Below are 22,033 nucleotides of genomic sequence, written 5' to 3' on the forward strand. Positions count from 1 at the left end.
CCTCTCATTTTGCCCGCGTTGGGCAAACGTTTCTCCAGAATCATGTGATTGTTTCAAACGCCAGAATAGGGATCTTTTCTCTGCATTTCTCATGAATCATGTGATTGGTGCTGGCCATGAGCATGCCCATGCACTGTCTCCATAATTTTGTTTTTTTTTTTTTACACTGTACTGAGTAAAGTTAAAACCTTGAAAGAAAATTCAGCTGTAAAATTGGAGGGGAAAAGAATGAAGTTATAGCAAGGATTGATGATGGAGGCCATTTGGTAGGTGCCACTGAAAGGAGCTGGAAAATGTGCCTAAATCCTCGATGTGACTTGACTTTGAATAATAGTCAGCTGAATGTAATATGAATATTATACTAATTTAGCCTGGCATTTATTTTTTTGGTTTGACAATTTATTTGTGAAATGAATAGGGTTGTGGTTGGGATAGAGGGATAATTTTGGGCTAAACTTTAACATTAGTTTCAGTTTTAAAATAAATTATTTTAATTATTTCAATTCACATACACTACATAAAACTTACTATTTTGTTTTAACTATGGAATATGTTGTTCCGATCCATTGATTTCCGCTGGTGATTGGATGAAAGAGGGAAGAAAAATTGCTAGTTAAGGTTATTTGAAAGTGGGCCACAACTTAGGATGATCTTCAAGCTTCAAGTCTTAATGCAAATGATCTCGATGCCTGCTTGTATGTAGATGATTAGAAGACTTGTAAACCTAGATGTTGATGGTCAAGAGACCTACAAGCCTGCGCCCTCGAGGCCTCGGCGCTCGTGCCCTCGCCTGCGCGCTCGACCGTGCCCGCGTGCGCTTGCCTGCTTCTTGCGTGCCTGTTGCCCACTGAGGCCCCCTGCGGGCCACCTGGTGGCCCTGTTGCTGCTGTACGCCCACTGTACAACCATGCCCAAAATTTTTCTTGGACCTCTTTTTGGTCCAAAATTTTCAACTTTCACACACATCATACATATATAAAAAATACTCACTTTTTTTCCACAAAACTTACACACAAAAATAATAATAATAATAATAATAATAATAATAATACTTCTTACACCACTCATGGGGGTTCATTACAATATGAATCAAATACAACAAAATAGGCTTTCAAAAGCCATACAATGATCTTGAACCTTCATTCTCATGCATCCACACGCTATCCCATCTTTGCCTTGACTTTTTTGATGCCTTGCCAACCTATATGTGAGGGTAAAAATCTCATGAGCTATTAAGCTCAGTAAGGGTGCAATGACAATAAGCATGAACATGAACAAAAAATGTGATGCCAATGCATGTAATGAAACATGGTTAGGGCTCCCACACCTTCACAACTACCTTGGTTTAAGGTTTAAATCTACCCTACCTCACATAATCTCATGGTCATAGGTCCTTGAATGCAAACAACATGCCAACACATATATAGAAATTTATGAACCATACTTATAACCTTGCTAGCCACCATCCCATGGGCTATCCCTTACCTTAGCATTCTTTGAAGCTTTTAAACCCTTCCTAGCTTCCTTCTATCCCTTCTACCCAAGAGATCCTTACACACAAAATAAATCCAAATTACAAGAGAAGAAATAGAGAGAAAAGATCTAGCCTTTATGTAGCTAAAACGGGCAAAGGATCTTACATTTCTTTTCATCTTCCTTCTTGGAAGACATTATTTTCATCTCTACTCTTTTTCTTCCTCTCTACAAGATGGGAGACGTCTTTCATTTCTCTCACTAAACTTTGCCAAAAAGATTAGGGTTTCCATATACTAGCTAATTTATACTAGCACCCAATCCTTCAAGAATAAATTCTAGTCATTGGATTTATTTGGTGAGAATAAATCTCAACCACAAAAATAGCTTAATCCATGCCACTTAATCTTGTGAAATATCCACCATTGGATTATATCTTACTTTATAAGATTAGATCTCAACCATCCAAAGAAAGCACAATCCATATGCTCTTCAAGAATAAATCTACCACCCTTGGATCAAGCCTTCCAATCTCATAAATATATTTTATTTATTTATTTATTTAATTTGGACTATTTTCAAGACAAGTCTTGAAAGACAAATCATTTTCTTTTTCATTTAAGAAATTCTCTCCATTTTCACACCATTAATAGATGACTAATTTCTTTTATTTTCTATTTTCATTTTAGGAAACATCATCATGCCTTACAGTTAATGCTTTAAAGACCATTATCTTTCCATTTTGAATTTGCTTTAAATGCTTATTCTTGCTTCACAAGATTATGCCATGTGTCACCAACCACCATTTCCCCAATTTCTCATTTCTGTAATTTCTCCTTCTCCTTAAAGGAGAATTTGCCATGTGTCACCATTAGACACAAGCCTTTGCCTCTAAGCTTCCATCACATACCAAGGCTACTATAGGGACATTCTCAGGCACACACATGCCTATCCCTTGGCCACATTTACCCTCAAGCCCCACAAGCTTGATTAATTAATCAAAATTAATTACTAACATTACTCAGGAAAGACACGACTCATCCCTGCACATGCACGGGACTTCTATTCACTCCAAAATCACTTTCACTCGGCCCGCCTTACAAAACTTGACCATCTACAGGGTCCCGCGATTTATTGAAAGCTATATCCAAAACCTGTGGGCCATTCGGTATTTTCAGCTGTATTATAGCTGTACCGAAAACTATCTCCTTTCATTTCTTTAACACTGATAACACAGGGTGTTACAACTCCTAAGAAGGGTCTTGGAAAGAGACTCCTGGGCTTGTTTTGAGGAATGTCCTGGGGGTTTCTTGGCTACAAGAAAGGCTCTTGAGAGTGGCAGATTATTTGGTTGGGCTCAGGAGATGGGGGTGCCCAAACCTTGATGAGTATGAACGGGTAGAGAACACTCCACTCGATCATGACTGAGTAGAAAGTTATCCATTCGGCCTTGTGGTCTTTTTATCTTTTCTTTCCTCTTATGTTTGCTTTAACGGCTTATGGCTTGCCGATATCTTCCTCAAAGATAAATTTTTGGGCGTTAGAGTGGTTAAGGCCATGAATGATCGAGTGGAGTGCACTCAATTTGGTCATGGTCGAGTGGGGTGCACTCCACTCGGTCATGGCTTAGCCTTTGTTCTCTTTTAGCTTCCGGATCACCCTAAACTATACCACAAGTATATGTCGAACAAGTAATATAGTAGTGAGTAAGAATATCGTTCTCACGAGGAAAGATTTCAAATACTAAATTTTTAAACTTTCTTTATTATTTAGACAATCAAAAATTTCAGATTTAATGAATAACAAAAAAAGTAAATTATATTAGATTAATAAAATAAAATTAATTTGGAAGACAACTTGAATCAAAGAAATCAATGGATTTTAATAACTAAGGCACTTGTATAAACCTAGCTATGCAATGCAAATAATAGATTTTTATGCAAATGAATTGGTAAATTGAATATGTAATGGCAAAATCTCCTGATGCATTCGTTACTCTATTTCTAGGTTATAACGAGTCTATTCTCATTTAATAACTTCTTATATTTCTATAAAAATTTAATTAAATGAAAATGTATTACAATTTATGAAATTTTTAGCTTATCTCTAAAAGCTGCACAAAGAAATCGAATTCTATTTTTAGTCAATTTTATTTTATGGTATATGGTATCTATGATGTAATCCCCAATCTATTTCCTTTCGATCTCAAGATTAGGCATCAAATCATGTAAATAGTGACTAATTATTCACAAATATTAAATCTAATACCACACAACTCAACATAACTCAATTTATTCAATCACATAAAATTATAAAAAATGCATCATCATAGTTTCAGTCAATACTTGGCCTTAGTTTAATAAATCAGTTCATGGTAATTTTGAAAGCACACTTTAATATATTAGAGAACAGGATAAGAGATTAAATAAAGAAGTAGAAGAACAAGAAATTCCTGGCCTAGATTTGTTCAAATTTGGGTCAAGACCAAGTCCGTTGGTGCTGCGTGAGACGGCTTTGTGCGGCACCTTGCTGTCCGCCTACTTCCTTCTTTAATCCCCGTGCAACGCTTCCACTCTCCAATGCAATCTGCTTCCAATCTTCTCCGCACGCCACTTCAATTCCATTGCCTTGCACTGCCCAAGTCTCTCCCTCCTTCAATATCCTTTCTGTGTGCCGCAACCACCTCCAAATCTCTGCCCAAGTCCCTTTGATTTTATTATATATATATATATACACGTAGGGCATGGAGTTCCAATTGCATTGCAATTGGACTCCATTTATTATATTAATATATTATTATATATGCACACACACAAACCACACACTCACGTTACTACTAATATAATATAAAAATAATATAATATTTGTAAAGATAATATAATTTATAATATTTAACATACTATTAATTATATTATATTATAATATTAATTATTTATATTTTTTATTTATTATTTATATTATAATATTAATTTATAGTATTAATTTTAAAATTAACTTTTTATAATATCTTATTTTTTTATTTTTATTTTTTAACACAAACACCAAGTAGTATTCTTGTAAAATAACAAGAAATACTAAAAATTAAATATATATATATATATATAAAAGAAACTCAACATACTAGACAATTATAGGTAAAACACAAATAAAATACTAAAAACACTACTCAATTATGACCAATAAATGTGTAAATAAATTTTCATATCAAATACCCCCAAACTTGAATTATTGCTTGTCCTCAAGTAAAGAAAATAAATTTTAAATTCAAAACACAAAATATATATTTGAAATCATTTATCACATTAAAATTCTTTGTTATGTCCACATCTAAATTCTCAATCCAAAATACAACAATAGCAAATAAAGAAAACTAAGCATACTTGCATTCCCAAGTTCAAGAATCTATACAAAATTCTAAACTCAATCATGCTTTATCATGTACTTCGCACAATCGAATGGTGCAACAACAATTCTTGCAACTGTTCCTTTTGACTACTACAAACAAAGGTTGCAAAGTAGGGTTTCTTTTTTTTTTTTTTTTCTTTTCCTAATTGAACGAGTGTATTTTATGATCCATCTCGTTTTTTCTTTTCTTTTATTTTTTTTAACTGAATGAGTGCATTTTATGCTCCATCTCCCTCAACATCAATCACCCTATTTACTTAAACCCTGTTTAGGCCTAGCTCAGAAGGAATAATGACAAGAAAAGCATTATATTTATCTTTCATGCATAGTCACACAACTCAAGCAACTTCGCAAAGAACATATACTTCAATGATCTTAGAACCCAAGTATACTTAATTTTGCTTTATAAGATATTGTCCATTCCAAATCAAAGACTCAATGTTAAACATAATAAAGAACCCAAATGCAAATCATGATTTCAAATAACAAGTTCTATTTATTTTATCTTTCACAATTTTTTTTAGTTTAGAGGTTAGCTAAATTTGTGCCTGATATAAGTTTTGTAAAAAAAAGAAAAAATCATATAAAAAACACCCAAGCAAAACAAATAGCATATATCAACAATTAATAATTCCACCCCCCAAACTTATTTAACACATTGTCCTCAATGTGAAAGACAAAGAAAAAGGAGAATGAAAAATGAGTACTCCCCAGGCCACATAATTAAACACTAAATACACATGCCAGTCCAAATTGAATTAGCTTTATTTTTCTTTCTTTTGAACCTGCACAACATCACAAATATGGGTTATTGGCCATATTTATTCAACAAACTAAAATGAAATAATAAAAACAAAATGAAAAAAGAGCTTGGGTTGCCTCCCTAGAAGCGCTTGTTTATAGTCATTAGCTTGACTAAGTTTCCATCTTCACGAAGGCTTGAATCCTTCTTCTGTCAAAATTTTATGCATGTTGGTTGATGGACTTATTCCTTGAATGTTAGCAACTTTCCATCCAATTCCCTTCTTTTGTTCTCTAAGCACCCTTATCAATTTTTTCTTTTCACGACTTAGTGGTTTGGCTTTTGAAGAAGAAGAAGAAGCATCTAAAGGTAACAATTTGTCTCTTTTGGATGGATAATAGTTTACTTTTCTCCCAAATAGCCCATAGCCATGACCTTGTTCTTGGCATCTAAAATTATTTTCTACTCATCAAAAGAGTTAGCAATACAATTTTCTATAGGCTCATCTAATCTTTTTACTAAATCATTAGTGCCATCTATCCTTAGGACTTCCTTTTCATTGCCATTAGAATGTTTCGTAGTCTTAAACATATTAAAAGTAACTGTCTCATCATAAATTCTAAGGCTAAGTGGTCCTTGCTGGACATTAATCAAAACTCTTCTTGTGGTAATAAAAGGTCTCCCTAAAATTAGGGGCATATCATAATCTTCTTCCATGTCTAGAATAATAAAGTCAATAGGAAAATAAATTTATCTACTTTACCAAAACATTGTCCACTACTCTTCTTGGATATTTGATACTTCCATCGGCCAATTGAAGAGAAATAGTGGTGGGTGTTGGTTCTTTTAATCCAAGCTTCCTAAAAATAGACAAGGGCATCAAATTAATGCTTGCACTGAGGTCACATAAAACTTTATCAAAATTAATTTCACTAATAGTGCAAGGGATAGAAAAACTCCTTGGATCTCTCAAATTTGGTGGTAGCTTCTTCTAAATCATAGCACTGCATTCTTTATTCAAGGCAATGGTCTTATAATCCTCCAGCTTCCTCTTGTTTGACATAATTTCTTTTAGGAATTTTGCATAAGTAGGGATCTATGCTAAAGCATCTGTAAATGAAATGTTAATGCGTAATTATTTAAAAACTTCAAGAAATTTTTCAAACTGTTTGTCAACCTTATTCTGTTTAAGCCTTTGAGGAAAAGGGATAGGAGGAACATAAGGTTTAATAGGTGGTGTTAGGGATGGTATCTCGTTTTGCTCATTCTCATCACTAATCTCAACATTATTCTTTTTATCAGCATCACCTGTAACATGTTCACTACTTACCTCACCAAGTTGTTTACCACTTCTCAATGTCATTGCCTTGACTTTCTCTCTTGGATTCACCTTAGTTTTGCTGGGCAATTTACCTTAGTCTATTGAATTTATGAAATTTGATATCTGCCCCAATTGAACGTCCAGATTTTTGTTGAAACTGGCCATCTGGTATACTTTTGCATCTAACTTTTCAAATCTATTCGCAGTGGCATTCACTAACTTATCAATTGCCAACTTCCAAGAAGGCTTGCTCTCTAGTTGCTGCTGCATCACTCCTTGAGGTCTCGATTGAAAATCAGGAGGATTGTTAGGCCTATAATTGCTACTATCGCCCTAATCCCTCTAGGAAAAATTGGGGTGATTTCTCCAACCTGCATTATAGCTGTTAGAATATGGGTTATTTTGCTAGTTCTACCTGTTAGAATTTGAAATATACTGATGATATGCCCTGCAAACTTGGAGAGTTATAAGACCTAAAAAAGTCGTGAGACATGAACATGAAGCCCAAAGGCCCCATGGGTTGTATGAGATCAAGGAAACAAGCCGAAGGAGCAAGAGGTCGAGCCGAGACCAAGTGGGGAAGACCAACTCGGTTATGTCGAGTGGGTACGACACTACTTTGGTTTATCGGGTATAAATTTCTCATACAAGCTTCGATTGAGGTGATTCAAAATCCCATGGATAGATAAGAGAATTATCTACAACTTTCATGTTTTGAGTTTTGAGAGATTCAAGTTTCATCAAGGCTGAAATTGGCTCTAAGTTGATGCAACTGCATTATTAAGGCTCAGAGTCAAGTATTGGAGCGAAGATGGATCCGAACCAAGACAAAAGGCAAAAGAGGCCCTCAAATCCAAGGGAATGAAGACCCACTTAGCCATGACCGAGTGGGGGTCACTTGGTCATGACCAAGTGGGCGGGTGACCAATTTCCCCTCACTTTTCATGACCCACTCGGTTATGCCGAGTGTGTACGACACTCTTTTGGTTTTTTGGGTATAACTCTCTCATATGAGCTCTGATTAAGCTGATTCAAAGTCCTATGGAAATCTAAGAGAATTATATACAACTTTACTGTTTTGAGTTTTGAGACATTCGAGCTGAATCAATGTGTAAATCGAGCATGAAGTTGAGGTATGGGAACCACTCAAAACCGAATCGAGGAAAAGGGCAAAATAAGGCATGACCGAGTGGCCCCCCACTCGGTCATGATCGAGAGGCCCCCCACTAGGTCATGGTCTAGTGGGCTTGGGCCAATCTCTCCTCTTTTCCCTCTTGGATGGGCCTCGAAATCATCAAAACGGGCCCCGAGATTCTCGCCCTGATTGTCGCACGTCTTCTCTCTCTCTCTCTCCTCCGCTATAAATATGAGACCATGCCTTCATCACAAGGTACGCACTTTTGGGCTCCTCAACACAATTCCATATTTTTAGCTCTCGAGAACTAACTTAGGCATCGGAGGGTTTGCAGATCCCCACCCGCGCCCTAACGTTGTGTAACGACCCGCTCCCACTTACGGGCGCCACCGGTAAATAATCGACCGGATTACTCACCCGACAAACCACAACTGAAGGGTTAGACTATGTTTCAACAGGAAACGCCCTAGGTGGGAACTAGGCTTCGTCATTCCCTTCGCTCCACTCAGGAATCGGTCCCAACTCAAATAAGAAAAATCCAGCGGACCAAGACCCAAAACCCGAGTGAGCTTCACCTCTCTTCAGCTCACCCCATAGCAAGCCAGAGGTGACCCAGGCACAAAGCTAGCATACAGACACTTCGCTGAGTATTGGGGATTTATGAGAACATACCTTGCTGATCCTGACTCGGTCCGAAAATTGGCTTTACCGACTATGCCACATTCAACAAGCAATCTCACAATCATCTATCACACTATGATGATTACAACAATTAAATACATTTAAGCTCAATAACACGGACATTTACTCACAAGGGTATACATACACCACGCCCCCTGGCTACATACAAGCAATATTTAAAATACATAACTCGGGCAACTCAGCTAGTTGCCTCAACGGCCTCCCGGCGCCATCCCTGCTTGCATCCGGACTTGCATCATCTACACATGAGGTAAAAACCTCATGAGTCATAAAGACTCAGTAATGGTGCAATGCATGTAAATATGAGTATAATCATGTTTATGTATGCCAATGCATGCAAATGAGGCTAGGCTCACACATCCTCACAACCCACTAAGGTTTGAGGCATCAACCTATCAGCCCCCACCACTAGTCCTCCATATGGCCACAGGTCCTCTAGTTCTTGCATCGTACAAGATATAACCACTACATGCCAATGCAACATAAAAACATTATCAAACACATTTACCAACTTGCAAGGCCACCTCCACATGGGGCCGTCCCTTACCTGGCTCGAAACCTCTTCTCTGCCTCGGCACGAACTCCAACCTGAACCGCAAGTTCCTCTAGGATCACTGCCTTCCCGGTCGAACCTAGAGGCAAAACACACAAAATCGCAACTCCATTAACATCCGGCATTCAACCAATGCCCTCAACTACGCCGCACATCGCCAAAATCATCCATCAACAAGATTTCAAATAACCCCAACACAGGGTTTAATCCAACTAATACTACATAATTCATTATCTCACATAATGAAATAATTAAATTAATTTACCTCAATTAATTCTGGAGCAGACATCGGGAAAACGCTCACCCGGCATTGCTTCCTGGGCTTCAAATCTCGCGCCCAAATCCAATTCTCGGCCTCCAGCACGCTCCTCGGGCCCTAAATTAATTTCCAGAACTTTCCCCAATCTTTTTGGAATTTTTCGAGATTTTTCCATATTTTATCATTTATTTCCCTTTTCTTTTATTTCTTTTTTTCTTTTTATTTTTCTTTCTTTCCTCCTCATTTCTTTTCCACTTCCTGCGCGCACTGTTCATCTCCTTCAACCTCCAGCGCGCGCCCAACTCAACCGGCCACCGACCCTGCTCGTGCTGCCATTGCCTCCGGCCACCTCCAGCTGTCGCGCCGCTGCCATCGTGAGCAGCAACCCCCGCCGGCCTCTCGTGCGTACAGCAGCCGCGCTGCTGCCCAACCTCACGCTGCAGCCATGGCCGCGACAACCAGTCGCAGCCGCACCTTCGGCCACCATCGCCTCAAGATCGACACCGCCTTCGACCTCCAGCCGCTGCGAGCAGCACCCCAACGACCTCCTGTGACTCCTCGCTCGCACCAGCCACTTGCTATCGTCGACCCCTGCAGCTTCAAGACGCCATTGCAGAAGCTTCAGCCGCTGCCATCATCGCTGGCTGCTTGGCTAGCCATCGACGCACCCAAGTAGCTATCGTGCGCCATCGCGAGCCAGCATCGCCTCCAGCCTCCATGAGCTCCACCGCACCCCTCGCTGGTCCGCCTCTGCTCTGCCTCGCGTCGGCCATGGCCGCCATCACAGCGGCTTCTTCTTCCAGCCACCAGCTATCTCCTTCCTCTCTCGTTCTCGCATTGCTCTCTCTCGCCTCACTCTGGCGATCACTCTCATCCTCGCTCGGTCTCGATCTCTCAGCCTCACTCTACTTTCTCATCAGCTCTCTGTTCCAATCGGCCATCAATCTCATATCAATTTACAGAGAGAACACGTGAGGAAGCTTCAAGGAAGCTTCCTCCTCACACACGCATATATATAAATATATATATATATATATTAAATTACACATTGGCCCCTCAATTGTTCCATAATTCCATTTAGAAATTAAAAATTGCAATTGGGGGATTCTATAATTACATTTGCACCCTCCGAGGCTTAAATTAATTAAAATTAAGCCACTCCCAACTCGATTTCTTCGAAAGTTAATATTCGAGTTTTACTCAGAAATACCGACTTCGTCTCTGTGCCTGCACGGGACTTTTATTCGACCCGAAAACACCTAAGGGTTGCCTTACTCAGAAAACCGAACCACCCCTAGGGTTCCCTCAGCTTCCAGGAGGTCCCCTCCGACTATTCGGTATTGGCACCCACTCGGGACTTATACATAATTTATTCCAAAAATTATTCTCGATCGGACCGCTTCCAGCGTCACTATCCTCATCTCGAGACGCTCGTCAATCTCTTGCCCTCTTCCCTGGACATTCAAATCCCGAGGCACTCCCAGCCGCCAATTCGGCAATTTTTATTAATTAATCTCTCAAGATTGACCCTTGGGCTTCCTGGACCACCCGAGGTCCTGACAAAATAATCCAAATTTATTTATTTTTCAATACCATGTAATACCGGGTATTACATTCCACCCTCCTTAAAGAATTTCGCCCTCGAAATTCACTTTTCCTTAATCTCTTTCCCAAGATGATCACGTTCTTAGGCTACTCTCTGAATCCCCTGCTCGAGAATCTCATAGCCGAACCATTTCTCCACCTTTACCTCAGGTTATACCCACCTCAAGGCTTCACTTAGGCATTTGATCCTTCGCCTCTCAAGGACATTTACTAACCAAATACCGCTTTGGCCTCTTGCCAAATCATACCACTAGTCGCTGGTCATGCTTACTGCAATGATATCCATCTCCGGATGGATTTTCTCTACCTCGAAGCATCGCTTTGTAGGTTTATTTCCCATTTCCCCTTTTTTCACATCAACCGAAACAACTCTCACTAACATTGCATTACTGATCAGTCTACCACGATTTTACGCCGATCACACACGACAACGTTTCCCACTGCCAATCACACATGGCCATGATTTTACGCTGGTCCAACCAACAACGTCTTAGCACTGATCATCAGCCACAATGTTTCTTTTAGTGCCCACAAGACACTCAGACACCCATTTATCATGGCACACCGCCATTTATTACAAGCATGCAGAGTTTGAGTCGATCCTCATGGCAACCTCTCATTACCGATCAACTAACCATGCTAGCGCTACATGGGAAGCACCCATTTGGCCCACCCTGCCAATTTCGACCATTTCATACGTGGTCTACTACCTTGACCAGTCGACCCTCATTTATCGATATGATTACGCAAAATCGATATACCTAACACCATGTCAGGTAATTTCACATTTCAACCATACGTGCATTACCCGAGTCCAACTCGAGCCTAGCGATGCACGCACTATTACAATCTCACCTCGAGCTTAATCATGCTCGGGCCACAACCATCTCCCAACTAGGAGTTCTTCGCATTAAGCACACAAGGATACTTACTAGCCGATATCGCACGCTAGTAGGGGTCTCTTACCCATACAAGGGAACTCTTCACTGAGCAACCCCTCTTCAATACTTCATCCAATTCGGCTTTCACAATCATGCCCCATGCTAGGCCTTATCTTGGCTATTAAACCCTACCGCGAGTCAAGGATCCTACCATTGCGCTTAAGGTCGCGAAACCATTAATCAGCCCTCGTCATCACCCACGGTGCGTGGCACAAGTGATTGGCTTATTACCATCTGCACAATCACTTATTGCATCGCACTTGTAGGATGACTTGTGCCTTTGGTCCGCATCACAACAAGCTAACACGGTAACACCCCTACTCTCTTAGCGGTCTTCTAGCCAAATTTACTCGCCTAGTTTCAATTTCGTTAGGACTTTTTAAATCTCACATTTCTCAACAAAGCCTCTTACTCTTGAAGCATGGAACCTTTCGGCAATCCCAAAATCAGGTTCTTTATCAATTTGCGATAAACACCTGATTTAAACCATGCATAATGGTTCCCTTTGTCCTACTCGGCAAGGACAACACCATGACAACAATGAATTCTCTGACAGCGACGATGACACCACCACGTCATCTCAAAAGACTCGCTGCTCCTTGAATCTTACTGGTCATCGCAACGAACACGACCCCACCCTTAGGCCATTTTCCACAAATCACTTTGCTATACTTATAGTAGCTAGCTAATTCCCTGAGAAACTCTGGCTTCTCCCGAACTTCTTATACACTTTGCTATAATCAGCACACATGAGCGACCACATTAGCCTTAACGCCATCATCATCAGCTAAGACGATCTCTTGCCATCGCTTAGCGCCACACCGGCCGCAACCACGATTCAGGAGCCACCTATGCCACTGACCAACTACTCTCTCAACGCCCCACGACCCTGACCAGCCGCTGCACTGCTGCTGCCGCTATCATCGGTCGGCGTCTTCGGTCGCCATTGGCTGCCCCCAGCCAATCACTAATCGGCTCCACTAGCTGATTTCCTTTCTTCACAACCATTAACCCCTAACCACGAGGTTAAATCTCATCAATTGCCCACATCAAGGCATCACCCTAAGTATAGTACTCACAGTTATCAAGTGATTTCATCACCTAAACACCATTCCTAGGAACTAATCTCGTCCCACAAGCTCTTCCTTTGAGCTCTAGCCACCTGCTGGCGACATCTTAATTTCACTCTCATCATCCATCTGACCAACCTGATGAGCTTTAGCAGGATCGCCCGGCCCATAACTAACACAACCTCCCTCCAGGCACTACACTTACAATCATCGACTATGACTTCGATTTAAACTCTACCCACTGGAAATCACCCCAGCCAATCCTGTGGAACACACACTTCCACTCGATGCCGTAGGACTCCTCTTCCTACTCAGGCACTCACTATTACTCTGGCCTTTTCCGGGTGATCCCTCCTGATAGAGTTGTAGTACCTTAGGAGGTCCATCTAGTGCTGTGGCCCCATGCCCAACTTTTCTTAGGAGAACATCTCAAGTTCTACCTAGGCCACATTTCAACACTACCATCTATAACTCTCGCTATGGAGTAACATTCCTTCAAGCACAATTCTACCCTGACCAACCATCTTTTATCACCTTGGATCTCTTTCTTAAAATTCACCTGGTCTAACCACCAGGACCCGCTGAACTTTTATGTACACGGTCAATCAACAAGGCTTTACATCACAGTCCTCGAGCCTCACGCTCCTATTAGTGCCATCAGGTGCTACCACCTAGCAACTAATCCTGTGTCATCAACCGGAAATCCATCCAGTGCTACATGAGGATACTTCCTCACTTTCGCATTGACACATCAGGACTAATATTAGACCGTGCAATTGCAAGCCTTCACGAATTTCAAACCGTGCCTCAGCCACGCGTTCAGCATGCCACAACTCCTATCACAGGATTGGAGATCCCCATACTTGAAACTTTTGCGCGCTTCAATAATCCCATCTCATGGTTGGCTTCCAACTCGTAAGTCTCGCCCTCCACGGCACTTACGTAACATTCTCGAGTCATTCACCGACTTCACCAATCGACCCATCTTTTTGCATCACCGCAAGGTCACACGGGTCTCTCATCTCAATTTATTCGATCAACTTCGATCAAATTCAACCACAACTGCGTTAGCATCCTTTAACAAGGAGCATCGCCACACATCTTGTTTTCACACCACAAGATATCACTCAATCTATTCACAACCTTCTGTTACAATAGCAACAAAGGTACTACCATGATACTTTAACCCTTTCGAAAATTTAGATCTGGCCCAGACATAACCTACAGCATACCCCATGTCTTTGACGTCTAATCGTCTCCACCGTAGACAGGTTACTCCACATAGAGGGCTGCAGTCCCTCCCGTGAACTAACCGTCTATATCAAGTGGTCCTTAGCATTAGACCCGTCAACCGTAGGCATCGACTGTAGCGTTATTCCTACGCTAGACCCATTTCTTTTCCCCGGGTTTCTTTCTCAAACATCTCAAGATGCTACCACACCTGAACATACTCTAAATTACTTTGACACCACTTTAACCAGATAAAGGGCTTAAACCCCACTTGGGTGCAACACCCTGATAGCTCTTATTACTAGCAGCTGAGTTGTGGGACTGGCCACAACTTTCGTCACCCTACCGCATTTCACAAATTTTTAGCCCCTGACCATCTGCATAATCACTGTGTTGCCCTGTGCTTTAGGCGAGCCAACACCTGGTCATCATTACCGTGTCACTCCCATACACTGGCCCAACACTGGTTCCCCATCGGGTTGCCCTGTGCTTCGGAGAGCCAACACCTAATCATCATTACCGTGTTGCTCCCATACACTGGCCCAACAACAGTTTCCAACAGCATGGCTCAGGCCCATCACTGATTTGCGTCGCACCCGTAGCTTCGCCCTACCAAGCTTCCTACTCGGCAACTGTTTCATTAGAACGTTTTCGCATTCCACGATTTCTCCCTAGGACTACTCTAGATGTCCTATCCCTTGCAGGAGACTATTGATCTCACCTGACTAACTCTCTTAAGGTACTGCTCTAGGTTTTCGGCATCTGATCGTCACCTGCAGTTCACTAAATTGCTCAGGCCCATGGGCCACTTGCCCTCAACGCGAGCCAACTCATTAGTCCTCTGCCACACGGTTCATAGCATCAGATCCGTTACATCGAGCCTTGCACCCATAGCATCAAAGCTACTTAAAGCCTTCCTCGAGCTACGTTGGTTCCACCACCATCTTACCAAGCCATCTTACTTGATTATCCTTGCCTTGATAACCTCAAGCTCATACCCTGAGTCTCGCTCCTCAAGGCTCTACATCTCTTATTGCTTAAGAGACTCTCAAACCACAACCAACATGCTGAGCCCATGTCAAGCTCAGGTACCCATAACCATCGAGCACCTACCATTACCCTCCAGGTAAATCGAGACCTCCCGTCTCTTCTTGCACACCCATAGTGTGTTTAGCCACGATGCCCGGCCTGGCCTTCCAGCACGCCTCGCACAGGCTTCCATAACTTGGAATTTAAAATTCGGGGCCTCGACATTGCTCACCCTGCCCCTGCCGACTTGGCATCCGAAATTGGCATTTCCATTGCGCGCATTGCCTATGGATGTCCTGTTGCCACACACTCATCGCCCTCGGCCCACATACCCGTTCATACCCTCCATTAGGTGACCTCTGCGTCTCCCATCAAGGGTCTCATGACCTTAGGCGTCATCGCAACCCCAATATCACAATGAGGGTCTATTCACCTCTCATCTCCCGACCTTAGGCGTCCTACCAGACCCCAAGCGTCTTAATGAGAGTTTTGATTTGGCCCCTCATCCATCAATCACATGAACGGTCACTTGGCCCCACTCAACCAGGACTTCTAACCCAATGGCTCTCACGCTCATATCAACACATGACCAACTCTTTAATACCCAATTTGGATTCCCCTAGATTCCAGCTCGACTCACTTGGGACTTTCATCTCATGCAAACACCCGCTAGGGTCTACTTGCCACACGCCTATCATTCCCAAGGATAGACCTGGTCTCATCATGAGGCCAACTAGGGTCCACTCATACCCTAGGCACATCCCCTCTGAGATCATCATAACCATACGATCACATCGCTTGATGTCGAATCCTTTCCTTGAGCCTCGAGCTAGTTTCCACTTTAGCTCACTACATCTCAAGCGCACAGGCCTTACAGCACCACTTCCAAGGGATAACTCTATTCCCCCAAACATGCTCGGTAAATCCCTGGCATAAGGACGCTCTACTAATCTCCTCTCGTATTAGTCATGTTTTAGCTTCGTGTCCCCACGCGAGCCTCAACACTTCAATCCCAAGGAGTTCCCATTCTTAAAACACTTCATATCCTCGAAATGCCACATTCGAGTTTTCTTAACACCAACACCCACACTCGGGTTTTCGGTTCCTCATTACTTAACTCGTATACCTCTCACAAGTATCATCTCAATCGAGGGTATTTTCTCATCCCAAGAACAGGAATATCCAAACATACCAATGCAGACCTCAATAACTTGACCCAATCCCTTAGGGTCCTTGGTCCACATGTCCAACTTTCAGGGTTATCAGACCAACCCTTATATTGAAATCTCAAAATTTCAAATCAATTGTTCTCGACCCCAACTCAGCAGTTAAGACACTCCAACTTACATCCGAATTCATACCAGACATCATCGACTCACTACTCTGGCAATCGCTCACATCAATCACTTAACTGACCATACTTAACACTTAAGCACGCTAGACTTCCTCACTTATATAGCTAGCCATGCTCTGATACCAACTGTAACGACCCGTTCCCACTTACGGGCGCCACCGGTAAATAATCGACCGGATTACTCACCCGACAAACCACAACTGAAGGGTTGGACTATGTTTCAACAGGAAACGCCCTAGGTGGGAACTAGGCTTCGTCCTTCCCTTCGCTCCACTCAGGAATCGGTCCCAACTCAAATAAGAAAAATCCAGCGGACCAAGACCCAAAACCCGAGTGAGCTTCACCTCTCTTCAGCTCACCCCATAGCAAGCCAAAGGTGACCCAGGCACAAAGCTAGCATACAGACACTTCGCTGAGTATTGGGGATTTATGAGAACATACCTTGCTGATCCTGACTCGGTCCGAAAATTGGCTTTACCGACTATGCCACATTCAACAAGCAATCTCACAATCATCTATCACACTATGATGATTACAACAATTAAATACATTTAAGCTCAATAACACGGACATTTACTCACAAGGGTATACATACACCACGCCCCTTGGCTACATACAAGCAATATTTAAAATACATAACTCGGGCAACTCAGCTAGTTGCCTCAACGGCCTCCCGGCGCCATCCCTGCTTGCATCCGGACTTGCATCATCTACACATGAGGTAAAAACCTCATGAGTCATAAAGACTCAGTAATGGTGCAATGCATGTAAATATGAGTATAATCATGTTTATGTATGCCAATGCATGCAAATGAGGCTAGGCTCACACATCCTCACAACCCACTAAGGTTTGAGGCATCAACCTATCAGCCCCCACCACTAGTCCTCCATATGGCCACAGGTCCTCTAGTTCTTGCATCGTACAAGATATAACCACTACATGCCAATGCAACATAAAAACATTATCAAACACATTTACCAACTTGCAAGGCCACCTCCACATGGGGCCGTCCCTTACCTGGCTCGAAACCTCTTCTCTGCCTCGGCACGAACTCCAACCTGAACCGCAAGTTCCTCTAGGATCACTGCCTTCTCGGTCGAACCTAGAGGCAAAACATACAAAATCCCAACTCCATTAACATCCGGCATTCAACCAATGCCCTCAACTACGCCGCACATCGCCAAAATCATCCATCAACAAGATTTCAAATAACCCCAACACAGGGTTTAATCCAACTAATACTACATAATTCATTATCTCACATAATGAAATAATTAAATTAATTTACCTCAATTAATTCTGGAGCAGACATCGGGAAAACGCTCACCCGGCATTGCTTCCTGGGCTTCAAATCTCGCGCCCAAATCCCATTCTCGGCCTCCAGCACGCTCCTCAGGCCCCAAATTAATTTCCAGAACTTTCCCCAATCTTTCTGGAATTTTTCGAGATTTTTCCGTATTTTCTCATTTATTTCCCTTTTCTTTTATTTCTTTTTTTCTTTTTATTTTTCTTTCTTTCCTCCTCCTTTCTTTTCCACTTCCTGCGCGCACTGTTCATCTCCTTCAACCTCCAACGCGCACCCAACTCAACCGGCCACCGACCCTGCTCGTGCTGCCATTGCCTCCGGCCACCTCCAGCTGTCGCGCCGCTGCCATCGTGAGCAGCAACCCCCGCCGGCCTCTCGTGCGTACAGCAGCCGCGCTGCTGCCCAACCCCACGCTGCAGCCATGGCCGCGACAACCAATCGCAGCCGCACCTTCGGCCACCATCGCCTCAAGATCGACACCGCCTTCGACCTCCAGCCGCTGCGAGCAGCACCCCAACGACCTCCTGTGACTCCTCGCTCGCACCAGCCACTTGCTATCGTCGACCCTTGCAGCTTCAAGACGCCATTGCAGAAGCTTCAGCCGCTGCCATCATCGCTGGCTGCTTGGCTAGCCATCGACGCACCCAAGTAGCTATCGTGCGCCATCGCGAGCCAGCATCGCCTCCAGCCTCCATGAGCTCCACCGCACCCTGAAAGTAAAGCAAGATCGCTACGGGGCAAGCAGTGTAGTTCAAAAATTTTGAACCTTACCCCGATCCCGGCGATTGGATCAACGTCGAAATCAAATCATTCACAAACAAATAAATAAATCTAACCTTTAGATTATCGAGTCGTTCGCGGATTCGAGCCGTCCAAGCGTCCGGCCTCTAACTCGTGATACGCGGCACGCGTCCGTTGGCAAGGAGAGCGGAATAGGAGTGCTAGCTCCTTCTCCTTTGCGCGGCTTGTGTATGGACGGTAAAAGAACACCCACGTTTCAAATCGATGCCAAAAGAAACGGGGAAGAGTGAACGGCAATGCGTTTTTCAACTCTTGAAAAACGACACCAAAAATCACATCTATAATGGGCAACCTATAAAAGGATATTTATAATGAAATATCCTAGGGTTTCTAAAACCCTAATGGATTGGGCTAGCCCATTAATTCTAATTTAATTAGAATCATAACTGGGCTTATTCTAGTCCAACTAGAAATATAATTAAATGGCCCAATCCTTTTATAGGTTAAATAAAATATTATGGCCCAAATCTAATTCAAGCCCAAATATATTTTATTTAATATTTGGCCCAAATCTAATTTGGTCCAAATATAATATTTAATATTTGGCCCAAATCTAATTTAGTCCAAATATAATATTTATTTTAATATTTGGCCCAAATCCAATTTAGTCCAAATATAATATTTAATTTAATATTTGACCCAAATCTAATTTAGTCCAAATATTAACTTAAGCCCAAAAATATTTTATTTCCTATTTGTCACTCCAACAAATAGAAAATCATTAAATTAGAAACTCCTTCCTAATTTAATCAAATGCCATTTTTAGGAAACTCTTTCCATTACGACGACTCCTCGTCATATCGACGTCATTACGTCTATCTGTTCTTTTTCCGTGAGAACATACGACGGCACAAGTTCTTGCCGAAGTGTCCCACTTAACCATACGTCCACTCTCCTAGTTTAAGCCAGGGACCGTGCCTATTGCGTATGACTCATTAGGCTTCCGAATATGTTGGCAATGTGTCGGTACGAACACATAAGACAAGATTGGCCTCTAGCAAGGCGTCATGCCTACCCAATTATTCAGAAGGATTCATAATCCGCAAATAACCTTTCACGAGCATGGTTACCGTGTAATACGATCCTCTCGTCAATGCATCTTATGTGATCTCAAGTATGGCGATGTGTTGCTTGATAATGATCACATGAGTTTTCTTCGGTCTTTCGGATATCTTCACTTAATAGAAAGTGAATCAATAACTCCTTATTGATCTCTTTCACCATGGCCATGGATTTAAAGTGAATATCCACCGAATGCGCCTTAGATACATCATCCTCTATCAAGGGATAGACGAGTCCCATCTTGGCTATGCACCCATCTCCATAAGCCTCATGATATACCCAACGATCGCCCACGTGCAGCCTTTGTCTAGGCCCATCGAAACGATGTCAAAGCATACCGGTCTTCTTATGAGATGACCGTGACAACCTCAGGTCCAAGGATTAGTTACACCCATCTCGTATGAGAATTCCATCAACATTTAACCAAAATGGATTCTCATGGCGAGTCGTGTCCAGTGACACGTTCTCCAACATTGGTCACCTATGTACTTGTCTAGGCATCCCCATGCCTATGGGTGTGAGACCCCCATTGCTATCACATAGCAAAAACATAGCACATACAAGTCTTACCGCAATTGTCAATGTCCATTCTTGACATTGCTACGACTTGGAACGTTTAATGATGTCTATAAACTGTGATGCATCATCTCACATCTTTATAGATTATTCACAGTATACATCATATGGACTTCTATCTAGTTTCATTCGGTTATTACAATAATAACAAGAAACTAATAGAATGACTTCTTGTGAATTTGAATAACTCCTTATTCAAATAATAACATGATTACAATTGTCAGTGTACAACATGCCCAATCTGATTGGGTCTAGAGCACCTACACTAACACACCCCTCGCTGGTCCGCCTCTGCTCTGCCTCGCGTCGGCCATGGCCGCCATCACAGCGGCTTCTTCTTCCAGCCACCAGCTATCTCCTTCCTCTCTCGTTCTCGCATTGCTCTCTCTCGCCTCACTCTGGCGATCACTCTCATCCTCGCTCAGTCTCGATCTCTCAGCCTCACTCTACTCTCTCATCAGCTCTCTGTTCCAATCGGCCATCAATCTCATATCAATTTACAGAGAGAACACGTGAGGAAGCTTCAAGGAAGCTTCCTCCTCACACACGCATATATATAAATATATATATATATATATTAAATTACACATTGGCCCCTCAATTGTTCCATAATTCCATTTAGAAATTAAAAATTGCAATTGGGGGATTCTATAATTACATTTGCACCCTCCGAGGCTTAAATTAATTAAAATTAAGCCACTCCCAACTCGATTTCTTCGAAAGTTAATATTCGAGTTTTACTCAGAAATACCGACTTCGTCTCTGTGCCTGCACGGGACTTTTATTCGACCCGAAAACACCTAAGGGTTGCCTTACTCAGAAAACTGAACCACCCCTAGGGTCCCCTCAGCTTCTAGGAGGTCCCCACTTCCAGCTGATTAAGTTGGGACTTCACGACGCCACCGCGTACGGTCCCGTGGGAAGAGTATGAAGCATTGAGACAACAACATGTTGAGGGGATGCAGGCACTCGAGACATGGTCGGTATACTCCAAGATATGATGCCTGGAGGGACGTTGCCCGATACCTTGAAAAAGTTTATGCCATTGCCTGAGCCTTAGCCCTTGGTGGGAGCTAATTCCTATCAAGAGGCCGCTCTCAATTCTCATTCTCAATCCACTCCTCGACGGGAGGATAGATCACCACCCCAAGGAAGAATCCTCGAGCCACGCCCAGAAGAAATGAGAGCCTAAGAAAGGAAAATAGGGCTAGAAGTCCCCAAAGATGGAGATACCATGAAACTAGAGCCAACACACCAACAAGACATGATAACCAAACAATAGCAAGTAGACGGGATGACATGAAAAGGGTAGTTGAAGAAGTACTTGAACGAAAGAAATTGATCCCAGCCACGGAGAAGCAACAATGCAAAAAATGTCCGTTTACTACAGATTTATTGGAGAAGCCACTGCCCAGAAAATTCAAGATGCCTCAAATCACCCTTTATTCCAGCAAGGATAATCCCTATT

The 22,033-nt window shown here is 42.3% G+C and overlaps 1 long non-coding RNA gene across 1 annotated transcript; it reads right to left on the reverse strand.

Annotated features, from left to right (window-relative positions):
• Nucleotides 1–4,192: 4,192 nt before the first annotated feature.
• On the reverse strand, nucleotides 4,193–10,555 carry LOC127793836 (uncharacterized). The gene is made up of 3 exons (XR_008021498.1): nucleotides 9,597–10,555; nucleotides 9,326–9,410; nucleotides 4,193–9,017 (listed from the first exon to the last, which is right to left on the reverse strand). It is a non-coding gene; the product is annotated as an uncharacterized LOC127793836 (long non-coding RNA).
• Nucleotides 10,556–22,033: the final 11,478 nt, after the last annotated feature.

Source organism: Diospyros lotus, chromosome 2 (assembly GCF_014633365.1).
Source record: "Diospyros lotus cultivar Yz01 chromosome 2, ASM1463336v1, whole genome shotgun sequence".
In the NCBI taxonomy this organism is placed as follows: Eukaryota; Viridiplantae; Streptophyta; class Magnoliopsida; order Ericales; family Ebenaceae; genus Diospyros; species Diospyros lotus.